This window comes from Lactuca sativa, chromosome 2 (assembly GCF_002870075.4).
Source record: "Lactuca sativa cultivar Salinas chromosome 2, Lsat_Salinas_v11, whole genome shotgun sequence".
Lineage (NCBI taxonomy): Eukaryota > Viridiplantae > Streptophyta > Magnoliopsida > Asterales > Asteraceae > Lactuca > Lactuca sativa.
The window spans coordinates 165908444-165929274 of NC_056624.2; the positions used below are offsets into that span (position 1 = coordinate 165908444).

The 20831-nt window shown below is 36.6% G+C and overlaps 1 long non-coding RNA gene across 1 annotated transcript; it reads left to right on the top strand.

Moving 5' to 3' along the window:
- Nucleotides 1–6129: 6129 nt before the first annotated feature.
- LOC111913352 (uncharacterized) lies at nt 6130–7811 on the top strand. The gene is made up of 2 exons (XR_006188252.1): nt 6130–6714; nt 6824–7811. It is a non-coding gene; the product is annotated as an uncharacterized LOC111913352 (long non-coding RNA).
- Nucleotides 7812–20831: the final 13020 nt, after the last annotated feature.

The following is a 20831-nucleotide window of genomic DNA, read 5'->3' on the forward strand; positions in this document are numbered from 1 at the left end:
GAGTTGGTGATCCAGGGCGAGAGGCCACAGCGAGGACCGACCTTTTGTTCCGCCGCAAGGGCGAGGCGCTATGTTCAGCAGGGTTGCGCCGGTTTTGTAGCTTACGTTTTGGATGTCCGGGAGAAGGGCAAGTCGACAGTTGATGATGTTCCTATTGTTCGAGACTACCCGGACGTGTTTCCCGAGGATTTGCCGGGGATACCTCCTGAGAGACAGGTTGAGTTCAGGATCGACCTCATTCCTGGTGCGGCTCCGATAGCCAAGGCACCGTATCGACTAGCTCCCCCTGAGATGCAGGAGTTGTCTACACAGCTGCAGGAGCTGTTAGACAAGGGTTTCATTCGGCCGAGCAGTTCGCCTTGGGGAGCGCCGATCTTGTTTGTGAGGAAGAAGGATGGGTCGCATCGTATGTGTATAGATTATCGGGAGTTGAATAAGGTAACGGTGAAGAACCGTTACCCACTCCCGAGGATAGATGATTTGTTTGATCAGCTTCAGGGAGCGTCTTGGTTCTCCAAGATCGATCTACGCTCCGGATATCATCAGATGCGGGTTAGAGATGAGGATGTACAGAAGACTGCTTTCAGGACCAGGTATGGTCATTACGAGTTTGTGGTGATGCCATTTGGGCTCACCAATGCTCCAGCCGCGTTCATGGATCTCATGAACCGCGTGTGTAGGCCGATGCTGGATCGGTCAGTGATAGTGTTCATAGATGACATCTTGGTATATTCCAAGACGCAGGAGCAGCACGAGGAGCACCTGCGGGAGGTGCTGGAGGTTTTGAGGAGGGAGAGACTTTTCGCAAAGTTCTCCAAATGTGAGTTCTGGTTGCGCGAGGTGCAGTTCCTTGGTCACCTCGTCAACCAGAAGGGTATTCTGGTAGATCCGGCCAAGATAGATGCCGTGATGCAATGGGAAGTCCCGAAGTCTCCATCTGAGATTCGGAGCTTCCTAGGGTTGGCAGGGTATTATCGGAGATTTATTCAGGATTTCTCCAAGATAGCAGTGCCGCTCACCCGACTGACCAGGAAGTCAGTGGTATTTCGTTGGGGTCCTGAGCAGCAGTCAGCGTTTGAGACCCTCAGGCAGAGATTATGCGAGGCTCCGATCCTTACCTTGCCAGAGGGAGTAGAGGACTTTGTAGTCTATTGTGATGCCTCGATCACAGGTATGGGAGCAGTTTTGATGCAGCGAGGCCATGTGATAGCTTATGCCTCGAGACAGCTGAAGCCTCACGAGGCTAATTATCCTACCCATGATTTGGAGCTGGGGGCAGTGGTGTTTGCCCTCAAGATTTGGAGGCATTACCTTTATGGGGTCCGTTGTACTATTTACACGGATCACAAGAGTTTGAGGTACCTTATGGATCAGCCGAGTCTGAATATGAGGCAGAGAAGGTGGTTGGATGTGCTAAAGGATTACGACTGTGAGATCCTTTACCACCCAGGGAAGGCCAATGTGGTGGCCGATGCCCTGAGCCGCAAGGTGTCGGCGGCCCCTATCAGAAATCTATGTTTGAGGATGACAGTGATCACTCTGTTGTTGGAGCGGATCAAGGAGGCTCAGGTAGAGGGTCTCAAGGAGGAACGACAGAAGTGTGAGAGAATCGTGGGCCGAGTTGCCTCGTTTGATTATGATAGTCGTGGTTTGCTGACGCTTCACGGGAGAGTGTGGGTACCGTACTGGGGTGGAGTACGGCAAGTGTTGATGGATGAGGCTCATAAGTCTCGGTTTTCTATCCACCCAGGGGCGACGAAGATGTATCGAGATCTTCGACCTGATTATTGGTGGCCCTGTATGAAGCGGGACGTCGCCTGGTACGTCGAGAGATGCCTGACCTGCCGGAAGGTCAAGGCAGAGCACCAGAGACCTCATGGCAGGATGCAGCCGTTAGACATTCCCGTGTGGAAATGGGAGGACATCACCATGGATTTTGTCACCAAGCTTCCCAGGACCGCACGAGGAGTGGATTCGATATGGGTAGTAGTGGATCGGTTGACGAAGAGTGCCCATTTTATTCCGATCCAGGAGAGTATATCGGCGGAGAAGTTAGCCGATATCTATGTGCGAGAGATTGTGGCACATCATGGAGTGCCGGTATCGGTGGTGTCTGACCGAGATGTCCGTTTCACATCCAGGTTCTGGAAGCGGTTCCACGACGAGATGGGTACTCGTCTCCATTTCAGCACCGCTTTCCACCCTCAGACAGACGGGCAGAGCGAGAGGACGATTCAGACTCTTGAGGATATGCTTAGGGCATGTGTCCTAGATTTCGGTGGCAGTTGGGATGCGTATCTTCCGTTAGCGGAATTCTCGTATAACAATAGTTATCATGCGAGCATTGACCGACCTCCCTTTGAGATGTTGTATGGGAGGAAGTGTAGGACCCCGATTTGTTGGGGCGAGGTCGGTCAGCGGGTCATCGGGAGCATGGAGGTGGTGCTCAAGACGACCGAGTTGATCCAGCAGGTCCGTAGTAGACTGCAGACTGCTCAGAGTCGGCAGAAAAGTTACGCCGATAGGAGGCGTTCGGACTTGGAGTTCCAGGTGGGGGATATGGTCCTTCTGAAGGTCTCACCTTGGAAGGGTGTCATCAGGTTCCGGAAGAGGGGCAAGTTGGGCCCCAGATTTATTGGTCCTTTCAGGGTTTTGGCCCGAGTGGGTCGGGTTGCTTATCAGTTAGATCTTCCTGAGGAGCTTAGTCAGATCCACAACACTTTCCATGTGTCGCAGTTGAGGAAGTGTTTGGTGGATGAATCAGCAGTCGTTCCCCTAGAGGATATTCAGGTTGATAGTAACCTGAATTATATTGAGAGGCCGGTCGCGATTCTGGACCGGAAGACCAAGACCTTGAGGAACAAGGTAATTCAGTTAGTGAAGGTGAAGTGGCAGCACCGGAAGGGGTCTGAGTGGACGTGGGAGGCTGAGGAGGAGATGAGGGAGCACTACCCAGAGATACTTGCAGATTCAGCCGTAGCAGACTTCGAGGACGAAGTCTGAGATAAGTGGGGGAGAATTGTAACGACCCGTTTCCGGTATGATGATTCCTTGGTATTTATTTTGAAGTTTTGTAAAGGGACTCGGCAAGTTCATAGCCTGACTCGCCGAGTAGGGTCGGGATTTCGAGCACGTGTTAGCTGGCGACTCGGCGAGTCCATATTCTGGACTCGGCGAGTCTGTCCGTCTGGGAGAAACCCTAAATCCCCGGGTTGCTCACTATTTAAGCCACCTTATAGCCCCCAATCTCGCCTCCTTCACCCTCTAAAGCTGTGAGAAAAACCCTAATTCGTTCTTGAGTGTTCTAAGTGATTTGGTGTGCTAATTGTGAAGGCTTGAAGAAGGAGAAGAAGGAAGGAGCAAGGAGAAGAAGTGTCAAGCGAAGATTCAAGGGAAAGCAAGAGTTCTTTGAGGTATTCTTCAGATTTCCTTCCCTTTTATGCTTTAAAATCCCCTTTAGATCTAGTTGATGCTTTTCTCAAGCCTTATGTTGATATGGAAGCCATTGTATGTCGAGATATCCATAGATCTGTTCATTTAGGGGTTTTAGAGTCCAGATCTATTGTCTTTATGGAGCCATTGTGCATCATAACCCTAGATCTACCCTTTTAAGTGCCTTTTTAGCCTTTATTCCCTTGTTCATGTGTTTGTACACGTAAAGTTGGAAACTTTACGTGGTAAATCAGCTTATTGGACCCAGATCTATCATTTGTATGTATTGGATTTGAGCAGAATCGAGTGTAGAATAGTTGCATGGCGGTGACTCGGCGAGTCGGAAGAACGACTCGGCGAGTCGAGTCGCGAGTCCCCGATTTCTTCCTTTTGAGCGATGTCGAGTGGGCCCAGTGAGTTGTGGAGTGGACTCAGCGAGTTCGAGGGTAGACTCAGTAATGGAGGGACTCGGCGAGTTGTTCATACAACTCAACGAGTCCAGGGCAATCTTCTTAAGCTCAAGAACAACTCGTCGAGTTGTTCATATGACTCGGCGAGTCGGATGAAGATTGTCTACGTTCTTGGATCGAATGAGTACTCGTCGAGTCGATGCCATGCTCGACGAGTAGCAGCAGGTAGGGTCGAGGAGTGAGAATAGGGACTCGGCGAGTTGGCGGCCCAACTCGGCGAGTCAGGTCAACTGTGGGTTGACTTTGACCGATATTTGACTTTGTCTGAGAGTTGACTTTGGCCAAGGGTAAAAGAGTCATTTTACCCAGTGCAGTGTTTAGTATTTGATTGAGTGTGTTTATGGACTTGTAGCCGGGGAGATACCGGAGCAGCAACAGCTAGCTTCCAGAGCCATACACTCAGCAGCCAGTTCACGAGGTGAGTTTCCCTTCAGTAGGAATGGGTCTACGGCCGCAATGCCGGCCCGTGTAATTATCAGTAGTTCTGGTCTTTAGTCTGATGCAGTAGCTAGAGTGCTTGATGTCTTTGTGATTCAAGCATATTCGAGTATGTGTTCCGGACTTCGGTCCGATGCAGTATGCATTATATGTGATTATAATAGTTGTTATGTGTTATGCTATGTCATGATCAGTCAGTTCCGGACTTCGGTCCGATGCAGTTAGTTCCGGACTTCGGTCCGATGCAGTTAGTTCCGGACTCTGGTCCGATGCAGGGGACAAGGTCCCAGTCAGTTCCGGACTTCGGTCCGATGCAGCTAGTTCCAGACCTCGGTCTGATGCAGTGGGCAAGGCCCAGTATGTGATTTATATGTATTGTATGGTATTTCATTATGCCTCCAAACCTTGGAACGAGTTTTTCCCATAATCTCATGCAATATAGTACCCATGAATTTTTTATTTGCGTGCTTATGATTTGGGTGTATCTGTAATGAGGAACATGTGTACATGTTGTTCAAAGTCCCGATTTCAAATTCATCTGTGGGATTAATGCGTTTTGCATATAAACGCCAAGTACAGTTCTCAATTTCACAATACCCCTCATAACGGTATTTGTTAGAATGTTTGGTCTTAAACTAAAACTTTTCTCTAGTTGCTTAAAGACGCAAAGCAAATATTAGTTGTTGTTTGTTATCATATGTTTGACAAAAAAAAACATATCATCATTTGGACCTAAACTGTGAAATGGTCCAGGTTCAAGAATAAGATCAGGAAAATCAGGTATGGGAGGCATACCATAAAAGATGTCTGAAGCTTTTTTTTCCGTGTGTGAACTCATCTTCTGACCAGCCTTCATTTGACTCTTCATCGTCTTACAAAGTTTTGTAACGCAGTCTTCCAAACTCATATAAATTTTCTTCTTCCACTGTATTCACTGCCATAGTTTCTTCTTGTGGACACTCTTCAACATTATCAGATACAATAAACATTGTATGTTGTCAACCGATTATGTATGTTCGACCCATCCCTCAAGCACCCTCCAAATACAAATGCACAATCTTCTTTGTTTCAGAAATTACATTTATGAGTTGATGAACATCTGCTTCGGCTACAATATTCATAACACACTCTTGAACCGGGTGTTGAAATGACAATGATATATTACTATTAAATGCATTAGCCTTACTTTTGACCAAATCGAACAATATTCGACGATGAAAATTTGACGGAAGCAGTAAACCTAATTTGTTAAACTTTGGTCTAATGTAGGTGTTAATCTCATTACTCATCTGCCAAAAACCCTCCATACATAAAATAACAAAACTCATAATTTCTTTGAAAACAAATTTCTAACACTAAAATCGACCTAATATCGCAAATGGGTCTAAAAAATGAAAAAAAAAATCGTTTATATCACAAAAAACCGTCACTAATAGCCTTACAACCACCTTTTCCACGGAGAATTTAAGGCCTCTGCGGAGCATCTCGTCACCTCCTCTGCGGAGGCTTTAATGAACAACCAAACCAATCCCTCTGCGGATGGCTTAATGTCTCCGCGGAGATATCTATACATACCAATATTTAATTAATAAAAAAGTACAACATTTCAAATTCCGTGAAGATTTCATTGTTCCGTAGAGGTCCACAGAGGGTCGTCCGCGGAATGCATGTCTATACCCGAAATGTCATTTTTCATGCCTAAAATTTGAAATTCCCTCCCATATTTTTACTATGACCGGTATTTTCCCTTTGGTAGTTCCCACCTCCCCCAGCTCCAATAAGATGCAAATGCAACCCTTTCCACTGGCTTCACCACTAGGATATACCATTTTGACATTTTCTTTCTCCCTCTTCATTCCTTCTACCCCCAAAATCATGACAATACTGATTACGGTTTACCACCTTCATAAATCAACTTTTTGATTGTTTGGTAAAGATACAAGATAGAGATCGAAGATGAGTGTGAAGACTCCCGTTGCTTCTTCTCCGTCTTCGGCCTTATCAATTTCTAAATGGATTGGAGGTCGTCGCCTGGTCTGTTTTGATCAAAAAGCCCTAAAACCACCTCACCCCCATTAAATCTTCTACCCCTTTTTCTTCTCCTGTTCCATGAAAAGGTTTCGACATCGTAGATTTCGCCATCGGTCGGCTACAACGTCACTGTTCACTGCCTAGTCCACCACCGTCTCCACCATCATCTCCATTTTATGTTGCTTATTTGATGGCAACACAGGAGGTTCTACGACTGGAGCAGTACGTTTGCTTGAAACCCACCTTTTGAATTTATCGAGTTATTCAAATTCAGTTTTTAATGAAAATTTTTACACCTTCTATGGTTCACCTCTCTATCCTAATATCGACAAAAAAATCAAAGGTAAATTATCAGTTTTTTTCAGTTTCTATTACATATATGTTCATATTTGCTGAAAGTGTGTATGTGAGTATGTGTCTGCATATATTCATTTTACAAGTTTATGTTTCAGCTCTTCCGGATTACCAAAGAAACCATAATTCGGTAACATGTACAATTTGAATTTATAGCAAAGTTATGATTTTAAAAATTTGTGTCTGTCATTTCATATATTGATTTTACAAATTTGTGTTTCAGATATTCTGTACATGGATTACCAAGAGAGAGGAGCTATGTTGCATCTTACCAGACACCTATCTACAGAAGCCTTAAATTGTGTTCCATCTCCTTCTCAAAAGTGTGTAACTTCATCAGAATGAATTGCTGCAATGGATGGATATATCATGATTCACTTAGATGACATTAGCATATATGTTTTGAGATATTTTTACAATTTTACCCCTAATAATTATATGAAAATTTCAGAAACAAGTTCCAAGGTCAGACTCCTTTACGTATACTATAGTATTAGTTAGTTGTTGAAATACATCTTTTTATATCAACAAAATAAATCAACTTTGTTATTTATCTTTTTCTTTTTCATTGTTGAAACTTTAATTTTCTTTGAAAAACTTTACATTGGTGTTGAACAGTATCAAAGTACCTGTTAGATGAAGTCGCCCCTTTATTGCAGAGGTTTATCATTGGATGAAACATTGGCTGCATATAGTGAATTCCTTTCTTTTTTGTAACTAATACTAACAGATTGTTGGCTAAAATTATTTAACCACATATAAAAATGCAGGATTTTTTTATTGCCTGAGCAGTCTATAGGAGATGAAGGAATTCGTGCATTAGTAACCAGATTATTTTTGCATAAAGGTTTCGTTTTTGGATATAACATTGTACTTTCAACTTTTTTTACCCTAAAAGCAACGATTAAAGAGCAAGAAGACATAAAGAATCAACAATTTTGTACTTATTAATTAGTGTGTTATACTATCCAACATTCATTGCAACATTGTTTCTCATTATTTTTTTCCTATCATGTTCATTGTATTATACCATCCTTTCATGTTTTAGTGTGAAATATTTATAACTTCCTACTCTGATTGTATGTATGCGAATTTTCTTTAAAAAACTTATAAAATGGTTTTGTAGGTAAACATTGTTCCATATGTACACTGACCTCCCTTGCCCGCCGCAAAGTGTGGAGCTTCTCCTAGTTATAATTATTTCATAGGAACAAAAATCATAACGAACGTTCCGATTGTAAAAAAACAAAAGACAATTGAAATACACAAGTTAGACGAAACCATGTACATTATTTGTGTAATCTATACGGAATAAGTCACAATAATCTATATGGAATAAGCCATAAATGCTAAGCTTAAACATTAAACTATAACATTGGAGAATCTAGACAAAAAATCATGATGTTTCCAAATTAAGTGTAGCCAATAAAAAAAATCAACAACACTTGTGGGATTTGGGTCGGATTAGGTCGTTTACCTTAATAAAAAAAACTATATAGTTTAGCCGATTAAAACCAATCAGGTACCACCGTTTAAAATTTTTTAAAAACTGATTGAAATATAACTAGAAAAAACCCGTATGGTTTAATGAAACATTAGTGGATTATTACTCCATTGGTAAAACGGTGAACGGAGAATGCAAGTCTTTAACTATGTCTACATCAATTCTAAAGCGGCAAACAAATGTGTGAAATGCACGATTGGGATTTTTTATTTTTCACTTTTAGTTTATTTAATTATATTTTTGGATTGTAAAAGTTAAAGAATCAGTAAAAGTTAAGGCATGTGGACTTCTTTTCATTAGGGCAATTTATTTATCTATTGATATTTTGAGAGTGTCGATTAAGAGTGGTTAACTTTTTGTTATCAATCTCATAATTTAAAATAATAAATTGTCCATAGTAACTTGCTTTTTTCTACTTTTAAAATGTTTTTTTAAGACATTAAAAAAACAAACTCAAGGTAGGTTCTTTACTTTTTATAAGATAGTTTCTAATTTTTTTGCTATATATATTCTAAATGAAATTGAAAATTTAGGTAGGTCCTATGACCTACCTTTAGCCTTAGTAGATACGCCCATGAGCCATAAGCCCTAAGTCACAAGCTTTGAACCATAAGTCTTTAGTCAAATGTCATAATCCAAAATATATAGGTTTTAAGAACTAAGCCCTAAGTTATAAGCCATAAACCATGTTCTTTAATCCATATGCCCTCAACCTTAAACCAAAATCCATCAACTTCAATCCATATGTTATATGACTTAAGAACTAAGCCATAAGTCATATTCCTTAAGAACTAAGTCCTAAGGCAAAATCCCTAAGTTATAAGCTATAATCCATAAGCAATAAGCCATATGCCATAAGCATTTACACCATGAACTTGCTACTTTTCATGTGGTATAATGTAATGATTCACTAGTACCTAACCTTGAAAGTTTATGGTTTATGGCTTAAGTCTTAATGCTTATGACTTTTGGTTTATGGATTAAGCATTAAGCAATATGCCTTAAGCCGTAAGACATAATCCATGAGAGGTAAGCCTTAAACCATGAGCAATAAGGCTTATGGATTATAGTTCAAGGCTAATGGCTTATGGTTCAAGGCTTATGGATTATGGCTTATGACTTATAGTTTAGTGCTTAACAATTATGACTTTTGGCTTATGGCTTATGGCTTATGGCTTATGGCTTATGACTTATGGATTATGTAATAACTCAAATAAGTCGTAATCCCTAAGCCATAAGTCATAAACTTTAAGCCCTAATCCATCAACTATAAGCCATGAACCATAATTCTTAAGTCATAAGCCATTAACACATGTTCCCTAAGATACGTCATATGTCATGTGTCTTAAGCCCTGAGCCCTAATTTATATGTTATAATCGATAATCCTTAAGACCTTAACCATTAACCATTAGCCTTACACCTAAGACCAAAGCATAAACCATATGTCATAAGCCTTAAGCCTTAAACTATAATTCGCTCGCCATAAGTCTCTTATCCACACCTATAACAAACACGTACACCCTGCCATATCTCATATCCCTATATCCAACCAGTCGTACCCAAACCCACCTTTACATATATGTATATCAACACATACTTGCACCCCTACATTATATTCTTATACCCACCCAAGCACCCCTACTTACACTTACACCCAACACCCACCCCTAAATGCTAAGTGCCACCACAACCATACACCCTGACATACAAACCTACACCAACACCTGCCCTACCCTACCCTATCCCAAATCCACATATATATTCACCCACCTCACCCCTACTCACACATATAATCATATCGCCACCAACACCCCTTATATCCACTTTGACCCACCCATACCTATACCTACATCACCGTACTCCCACCTAGACCCTTATACACATCCACACACAGACTCACACATTTCATTAATGTTTTTTATTTATTAGTTGCAAATTATCATAAATATAGTTTTAAATTTATTAATTATATTCCAAAAATAGTATTTTTTTGTTATTTGTTTTATAATAACATATTTATATCACAATTGCTTGAGTATTCCCTCAACTATGCTATTTTTGTTTAATATCACAAAACATCTCCAGCTCAAAAGAGTTCTTGCTAATAGGTTCTTTTCTTCTTTTTGTTTTTTCTGGCACGAACGTCGTTTTTTCCGCTTCGTTTTTTTTTCACTTACACATATATTCACACATTCACATACACATATATATACACACTTACACATTTACACAGATATAAAAAATAATAAAAATACAAAAAAATAATAATAAAGTTAATAATAATAATAATAATAATTAAAAATTTGACATTTATTTTTAATTCCATTGGATATTTCCAACATACCCCTCTCCCCCAAAACTTTGTCTATTGTTTGGATTTCAAAGTTCCCCCAAAAATTTGACCAATCTCTCACCACCCGCAAATCGATCTTAGATCCCGCTCACACCAAACCTCAATGGATGCTCCACATCTTCTATGTTGCATTTCTCAGTCACCTATAACCTGCTTCGTCGTTCTATGCACAACCATCGGTCTAACGCCCCACCACCACTTAACCAAAGCTTCGCCTTGCTGGAAACCTTCACCGATCTACCTTACCTCTATTGTCACGATTGAGGAAGGCATCAATGGCACATTCAATCCAAAAAATAAGGGGAAAAATTAGATTTGAATACCTAAAATCAAATAAATTAGACCCAAATCCATTTTATTTCCTTTGTAGTGTTTTTGTAGTTATAGTTGAAGCTTTATTGGTTTTTTGTTTCCAGATTTACAAATTGGAATCCATTGATCCAAACAAATTAATTACATCTCGTGGTTAACTGATACTTAGTGTAAGAACTTATATTTATCGTAACATCCCGATGATGAGGTATTTCCGATATTAACCCTAAGTATGAATATTATTTGTATTTTAGCCCTTATGTATGAGAAGTGTTGCAAAATGGCCCATATTGGCATTTTGTGAATATTGGGCGGAGCTCACGTACGCTGGGCGTACATAGCGTATGTTAGGCGTATGTGCCAAAATCTCAAACCCTAACTTTTAGGGTTTGGACCCTATTTAAGCATCCTTAAGTCCCCAACCTACATTCTTTCATCAGCCTCCAACCCACTTTCGTCCCCAAGCAAACCCTAATCCATTTTAGAGTATTCTCGAGCTTTTTGTGTGTGCTTCGGTAACCTTGAAGGAGAGAGGAAGAAGAGAACATCATCTTGGAGGAATGGGACTCTTTGGATCCAGAATAACAACATTATGTGGTATTATTTGGAGGTAAAATGCTCTGAACTTGATTAAGAGTTTCTTAGATCTTGTTTAGTTATGAAGTGGTGTTTTTTTGGTCCCATAAGCTTGGTATTATGAGTATGGGTTACTCTAATCCATATAAGTTGTCCTTTCAGATGTGTTGAAGCATCTAGAAGCATAAAAATGTAATCTTGATTGTTAGATTCCTTCCATGCATGAGTTACAAGGTCTTAATGGGTTAAGTAGTTTGGGTTTTTGTGTTTGGGCACTTATTGGCCATACGAGACCATAAATTTGGCAACTTTATGGTTAAGGACGTTAGTTTAGGGCTATATCTTGAATTTGGACAAAAGAGCTTAAGGAATAAGCTTATAATGGAAGGTTTGAGTGAAGACAATGTATATTGGGCGCAACCCAGGTACGTCGGGTGTACTATGTCAACCAACCTGTTTTGGTCAAGCCTCGCATACGCCTTGCGTACCAGCTGAGCACGTTGGGCGTACTCAGCTGTGTTGACCATGTTTGACTTTTTGAATTTGACCAGAAATTGACCAAGTTTGACCTAAGGGTATTTTGGCTACTTGAGTTGTATTTAAGATTAGTCACTATTTGATTAATAGGTGACGGGTATTGATGATATTCGGAGCAGAGACCTATTCAACTATTTGTTTGGACTGAGAGGTGAGTTCACTGGTTATGCGATTAGACTGGTACCAAGGCTGAAGGCATCAAGGCTGGACAATTGGATTAGATATCTTGTTTTGTTGCATATTGTTATGCTGAGATATGTGTTCACTGGTTATGCGATTAGACCGGTAGATCTGTAGGACACTTGTGTTTGTTGATTATTGTTTGTTATTGTATATGTTGACATGTTATGGTTTGATGGGTTAAGATGGACCAGTTGGTGTTGAAGGCTAAGACACCCAGGGCAGCGCAGATAGATTGAAGGCCTGCAAGGCGGTCTAGTCAGGCTGAAGGCCCGGAGAGCGGTCCAGATAGTCTGTAGGCCTGCAAGGTGGTCTAGTCATGCTTAAGGCTCATGTATGTTGTGTGGTGGTACCTTGGCGAACTCACTAGGCGTTGGTTTATGATTTCAGTTTATTCTTTCAGGTACTTCAGATGATCGTGGGAAAGCGAAGGCGTGATCATGTACATCTTCTTGTTTTTGTGATATTGGATCTTGGGATACTCTGATTTTGATTATACTTTTGGAACAATGATTTTGTACACACTTTATGGTCAATGGGTTGTTTTTGAAAAGTTAAAATTTATCCTGATTTTTGAGATGTTACATTTACCATATAAATGACACTTTTTGGTGATCAATCTACACTGATGACAAAGCTTCTCGTCAGTGTCTTTATCCAAAATTGATGTACACTTTGAATTTTAGTCATAGGCTAGTACAACAATGCTTGTTGTTTCATAAATTAAGAATGACACAAATTCCCTATTAGGTGCTAATATATATAAGTCTTTCTGAATGCTCCTATTTTTCTTGTTTGCTTCTACTAATACTGGATCTGGTGGTTTCTTCAAGCTTGACTCACTATTCTTGCATATGATTCAATTTTAGAGTATAATTCATACATAAACACTCTACACAGCTTGGTTGGTGCTGTTGGATTTGGCTTTTTCATTGTATTTGTAGTATTGGAAATAATCATTGCTACTGTTTATTCAAATACGATTGACTTTGGAGAATTCTTTGAAGTTAACTAATTGAAAAAAAAATATCAAGTTTCAAATTTTCATTGACGATCTATTGGTGTCGAATTATTTGTTGGTTATGTCTATTTCACTGCAATGCTAATTGTTGGTGTTGTACAAGTGTAATAGCAGTGTACTTTCACTTACATATCCAATATTAGTTTCAATTTCCCTTGTTAATATTATATTTTTCTCCCTCCCCCCCCCCCCTCTCCTAAATCTACCCCAACAAATTAGTTATTGAGTCTTTATCAGTTCCTCCATGTTCCTTTGTCCTCTCTGTAGTGTAAATCCCTAATCACTTATCATGTTTAAGGTAGTGTTTGGTACGTAGGACTGGACAAAACATAACATAAGAAAAAATTCTTTTTGGAAGCGTTTGGCATGATTGGAACTGGAAACTCACCTAGATGGGTGGAACTCCTTGGGACATATTACTTTTTACAACGATACCCTATTCCTGTAAACTCACGTACTTGTTTATCTTTTATAAGACCTCGCCTCTTCCTATTCATCATGTCCGAGGACTTCTCCTTTCTCTTTATTCATCATCACCATTGTCTCCCTTCTCTTTTCATCATCATTAGGGATTCATCATCACCATTGTCTCCATAAAAAGTGATTTCAGTTGATTATGAAGGCCCAGGCGAGACAAATTTTGAACTGTAGAAAAAAATAATTCACAGGTTTGATATTAGACATCATTTTTCCATTTCTAATTAATCAAGCTTGTGTATTTTTTCCATTGGTGCTCAACAATAGAGGTATGATAATCTTTTGGATAGAAATAGTGCACCATTTATGGATGGAGTAAATAATGGTGGCGGTTGATGAGTTATAGGGGCACATCTTGAAGACATGAAAGAATTTTCTATTTTTTATTATATAAAGTATTTGTATTTATCAATTTTTTATCCATATAGTTTTTGGGTGAAACTTTAAATATTGAATGGAATTTCTCAAAAGTAATTACTATATAGTAAAAAGTAATAGTAACAATATATAGTAAAAAAAACCTAGTAAACAATTAAGGACAATTAAGTAATTTAAATATTTTATTGTGTGCTGTTCTAGTATCACCAAACGTTATAATAATTATTTGTCCAGTTCTATCCTATCCAGTTCAATCCAACTTCGTTCAGTATTGTCCAGTCTCATATACCAAACGCTACCTGAAAAGAGATAACAATGTACTTATAGTTTTAAGCATAAATAGCAATGTACTTATCATTTATAACAAAGGTAGAAAGATATCTTATCATTTATAACATACTTATCATTTTTTTTATAGAAATATCCACATACTAATCATTTTAATAGAAATACCAATGTACTTATCAATAGGAAAAAAGTACTTATTGTCACATGTTTTTTTTATTATTATTATAAGACATTATTCACTTTTAGACACACAATAAAGTACAACATGATGGTAAAATACTTATATGCATAAGTTTTAATTTCTTTTATAATGAAAATTCTTCATTTTTAACACATAAAAATTAAACCGTGACCATGAAATACTAATAGTCATACATTTCATCTTTTTTTCACAACGATTGTTTACTTTAATTGCACATAAAAATTTAAACCATCACCATAAACAACTTGTAGTTCAAGGTTTTTTTTATTAAAACATAACCATATAATACTTATAATCGTTGTTTTTTCCTTAAAATGTGGCCATAGAATACTAAAGGTCACATGTTTTATTATCATTATTATTAATATTTTTTTTACTTATACTCTCACTTATGAAATGAATAAATTTCCACAAAATAATAACAAACATATCATTTTTCTTTTATCATGACTATTGCTTACTTTTAAACACACATAAAAATTAAATCATGACCATGTGTTCTTAAAAGTGACAACAAAATACTCAGAGTTACATGTTTTATATGTAATCATATTTTTTTTCTTTTATACACTTAATAATTTAATTAGTGACCATTAAATTCTTACAAACAATTATTTTTTTTCTTTTATGATGACTATGTTTTACTTTTAGACATACATCAAATTGTATAAAGTAACAACAAATTACTTATAATCACACATATTTTCTTTTTCATGAACATGATTTACCTTTTAGTCAACCATAACAAGTTTAACTACGATTATAACATACTTATACTTATACATTTTCTCTTTTATCATGACAAATATTCATTTTTAGACACACATAATAAATGAAACATGACCATAAAATACTTATAGTAACTTGTTTCGTTGCTCTTAATCAGTGTGTAATAAATGCTACCGTATGGACACCAAAAAAATTATTGTGGCCATATATTACATTTTAGCTACATTAAATTCACATGTCAATATATGCTCCAATATATACGCACATAAATATTTGCTTCATGTGAACATATATTAATCTATCATTTTTATAAAACCCATCACAATTTTTTCCATATATCTAACAAACCTATGACATATTGTGACATTTGACCACATTGTTCGAGTGTGCCTAAATATTGTCACAATTTTTATGTTTACGCGTGTCTAGAGGTTTCAATTATATTACCAATGGTCATGAAATTCAACTTAAAATGTCGCTAAAACAATGACAAGATTTTAGGAAGAACCTTTAGACGTAATTTTAGAAAAAAGTGTGGCTGGACGGTCTTGGAAAAGTGTAACCAAATGTCATTTTTATACTAATGTAATCACATGTGACTACATATGTTATAATCATATGTGATTATATTCACATATCAATATAATATCTTTTTACAAGTTACAATTGATTAATAAATTTTTTTTAATTATATTTAGGTGTGGAGGGGAAGAATCTAGAAGGTAAGAATGTTGATAAAGAAAAAAGAAAAAATATATTTGTACAATGTTTTGGAGGAGGTAAATATTAGTATATATTTCAAAATTATGTATGATTATTAAAAATATATTTATACAATCATATATGATTATTAACATTATATTACTTATATACATAATTGATGGTAAAAAATGTAGGAGAAGAAGAAGGTACTGAATATTATTACCTAACGAAAATATTGTATTAATTATCAGATAGTAATATTCAGTTGTAAAAGGGAAAAATATGTTACAATCAGGTGTTATAAATCATTAAATAACAATATTCAGTTGCGAAGGGGAAGAATATGTTATAAATTAATGAATACATTCGTAATTTATGTATTAAAAATTTCAAATTATGTTGTTGTAAAATTTAAAAGTCTTTTCGATATAATTTGATAATCACATATGATTAAATTATATGATAAATATTGTCTACAAAAGTTGATATGTTTTTGTATAATCACATATAATTATTTAAAAATGTATCAATATTTATATTTTATCAAATTTGATTAAATGAATATAAAAACAAATGATCAAATGATTATGATATCCTATGATTATAAAAATAAACAGCCCTTAACCTGTTTTTAATAATATGTGTATAGTTATATGTAATCAATCATGTATGATTATATATAATTACATATATTATAATCACAATGATTATATTTTGTTATAAATCATTTTTGATTTTATTCACATATGATTATACATGATTACATATGTTATAATCACATATGATTATATTTGTTACAAATCACATGTGATTATAATCACATATGATTGTGACAACCTTTGTTATAATCACATGTGATTATCACATATGATTATAACATATGTGATCATATATAGCTTACATAAATCACATATAACTATACACATAAACAACCATAGGTTTTGAAGCATATATGATATGACGAATGTATAGTTTTTAAAACCATAGATGATGAATACTATTTTTTTTCATTTGTGTGATTTTTATAGAAAATATAAATACAAAAATTGTTGACAAAACAATTCAAAATGTTGTCACAAGTATTCTTGTTAACACAAAACAAATCCAAGACTCACAAATGCTAAATGACGATGAGGTCACTTTTATTTACGAAAAGGCGATGATAGAATACAAAGAAAATAAAGAGAGAAGTTCCATACCATCATATGATCTTAAGATAAGCAAGCTGACACCCCCAAACGTAATATTTCTTGTTTTTTTGTTTTGTACACTATCATACGTTTATAACTATAATCACATATGATTTCAATGTTTCTTAAACTTTAAATCACATGTGATTACAAGTAATTATCTATATTTTAAATTTAATTTTATTTTATTTATAATCACATATCATTATAATATTTTTAACAATTATAATCACATATAAATCATAGAAAAATACTCAATAACAAAAACTCAAAGGTAAGGAAGTTGTAGTGGAAGAAATTCAACCTTAAAAACCAACCAAAATTAAAATTGTTGCTTAAAAAAACCGTCCCTGAAGTTCCAAAGAACGAAAATATCATGGAGGAATCTCGCAAAAAGAGAAAAACAAATCCTGTAGAAAAAGGAGGTCTCCATATAAAGAACGAGCCATTTCTTTGAAGACAAAGTTAACATCTGATGAAGAAATTCTCGGTGAATGGCTCTTCAAATTTATAAGGAAGCGAATAGTAAGCTATGCATATGTTATTAACACTTATGAAAAATCACATTAATTAATCACATGCTCAGAATTGATAAATCACATGTGATTATCAAACATAATCATATATGATTAAAATCTTGTTAAGTATACTTTTTCAACAGTGATCAATCACATGTGATTATAATTGTGAATATAATAATCACATTAAAACATACTTGTTAAACATGGATCAATCACATGTGATTACTAAACATAATCACATATGATTAGACTTTCTGTTAAATATAACTTTTCAACATTAATCAATCACGTGTGATTTAAGTTATGAATATTATAATCACATTAAACATACTTGTTAAACATTGATTAATCACATGTGATTACCAAACATAATCACATATAATTGAAAGTTTTTTTAAGTATAATTTTTCAACATGGATCCATCAAATGTGATTACACTTATGAATATAACAATATGAACTAACAAAATAATTTTTTATATTACAACGCTCAAGTGTTGTTTACAGAAAACAAACAAGTAGTATTGTAACGTCCCAAAAATATGACCCGAAAATTTCATTTTTAATTTAATAAAATCATTATTCGAAAACATCATCAATACAAATCAAAGTAAAATAAGTGTATCAAACATCATCTCAAATTAGATTAAATCACAAAGGCGAAACTATGTGGTGTGTGCGATGCAATCATCTCGAGCTCTTCCCCTTGGAACCAGAAGTACCTAAAACATAAAGTGAAAACCATAAGTACAAAGCTTAGTGAGTTCCCCAAACTACCACATACCAAGCATATACATATCACATAATGGGCCCTTCTCAATGAGTAAACGGGCCCACCCCAATTCACATAACGGGCCCCACCCTTACTCCCATAACGGGCCCCGTCCAGATGAGTAAAACATGCCCCACTATTGGAACCTGAAAGTGAACCTCTAGCAATCACTACCCCTTGTATGTTCCAAAGTCAGTATTAGTTCCGAAGTGGTATGGCATCCGAAATCAGTTTGTGGTCCAAAGTGTTGATGGTGTCCAGAGTGGAAGACTATGTCCGAAGTGAAGAAGCTGTTCAAAGTTTATCTTTTCGTCTTGCATTTATTATTTTTGTCTTTTACTTGATGTAACATTTCATAAGACTTAGTTTATTTTGTCAAAATGGATAATCAGAAGTGTCAGAAGTAAACACTTTATCCGGTCCTATGTAAGTAACTTGGTTTATCCGATGTAACTCCTTCTCCTATATAAGGAGCTTTTAATGACAAGAATAGTAGACATATTTTTCCTCTAAAGATAGATATTTTCACATTTACTTCACTTGCATCTTTCTCTCAAATCAAACTCTTTCAAACATTCTACATGTTCATCTATTGTCTTTACTTTGATTATTCTCAAAGTCTCATATTTAATACTTGGAGTACTTTGTTGATCTTCATCTTCAAGTATTGACTGGTCTTGCCAGACTTGACTGGAACTTATAATCAGAAGCAGACAATGATATTAAGCATTAACTCAAGGTTTGAGTTTTCAAACCTTGTCCATGCGCAATCAGTTCCTCATTCTCACAATTGGTATCATAGCTTGAGTGGTTGTCCTTTGAATCCATAAGAACATATTATAGTTGATTCGAGATTACCTTGGTATTTCGATCATTTATGTGTTCAGGATAAAATTTCTTCTACATACCACTTTTGCTCAAGATATCTCAACTTCAATGGCTGCTTCTAATTCTCAACAAATGTACTCAATGCAAATAGCAAATAGCGTGGGTTGCCCTACACGTGCCCCACTGCTAGTTGTTGAAGAGTATGATCACTGGAAAGTCAGAATGGAAAATTTTTTACTTGGAAAAGTAAAAGGTGAATCTATCTGGAGATCCGTTAAAGAAGGTCCTCATGTTCCAGTTCGAACCATCGTTAGAGATGCTACTGCAACTCTCATGGGACATGATGAACAACGTCAAGAGCAGCTCACTACTGATGATCTTGAAAATTTGCATGCAGATCAAGTTGCTTTATTAAAAACCTCTTCAAACCTCTTTGTGCTGCGCGGCGTAGCACACGCGCAACACTTTCTTTCCCGCAGCTGTTTATTTTTTCACAGCCTTCGAAATTAAAAACCTCTTCTCGTCCTCTGCTTGGGACAACACTTGAAAATTGCTTCTAACCTCTTCAAAACTAAACCCTAAAAAAAGCGGCCATCTCCTTTCTTCCAGCAAATCGATCGTGAGGAGCTCTCTAACCTCAACTCGACATCGCGTCTTCTCAGCCCAGTTATCACCGGCGCAACCACCACCCACCGGCGCAACCCCCACCGGCCTCTCCTCTTCCGTCGGTCGTCCTTCCAGGTTAGTTTTCTTGTTTTTTTTCGTTTTTGGCTGCTGAAGGCAGCGATTGTCTTGAACCTTTCTAGTTTGTGTCTTGAACCTGAATCGATTACCTTTAAAGCTTGTCAATAGAATCTCTATCACAACATGGGATCTCAAACAATCAAACTTGAACCAGATTTAAAATAATCAATGAACGATTTTTGTTGTGCAACTTCATTGGTGTTTTACTTCATTGTTCATGCTTCATACTAATTGTTTGATTTTTGTTGTTGAATCTTTGATTTTGCTTGTTGGTGCTAATCTTATCAAATAGTTCATGCCTTATATCAAATAGTTGTTCTTGAATCTTTGTTCTTGCCCCAATTTCTTCAATTTGTGCTTAAAATGTCATATGTTGTTGCTTAATTGTAATGAAATATTGCTGAATTGTCACTAATTATTGCTGAAATGTCACAAGTTGTTGCTGAATTGTCACAAATTGTTGCTGAAATGTCACAAATTGTTGCTGAAACGTCATGTAATATTGTTCAAATGTCATAAAATGTTGCTGAAGTGTCATAATTGTTGCTGAAATATGAATAATCTTTGTTGAAATTGATTATGTTCATCATTACAAGTTGTAATTATGCTGAAAGTTATTGGTATAAGGTCATGTGTGCTAAAGTATGTATTCCATATGGTTTTTTTATTAGCAATGGTAGATAAACATACATGGACCAATGAGCAAACAAAATTCTTACTGAACACTTGCATTGAAGAAGTACAAAATGTGGGTAGAAAAGGTTTGAGTTTGCACAAACATTCATGGAACAA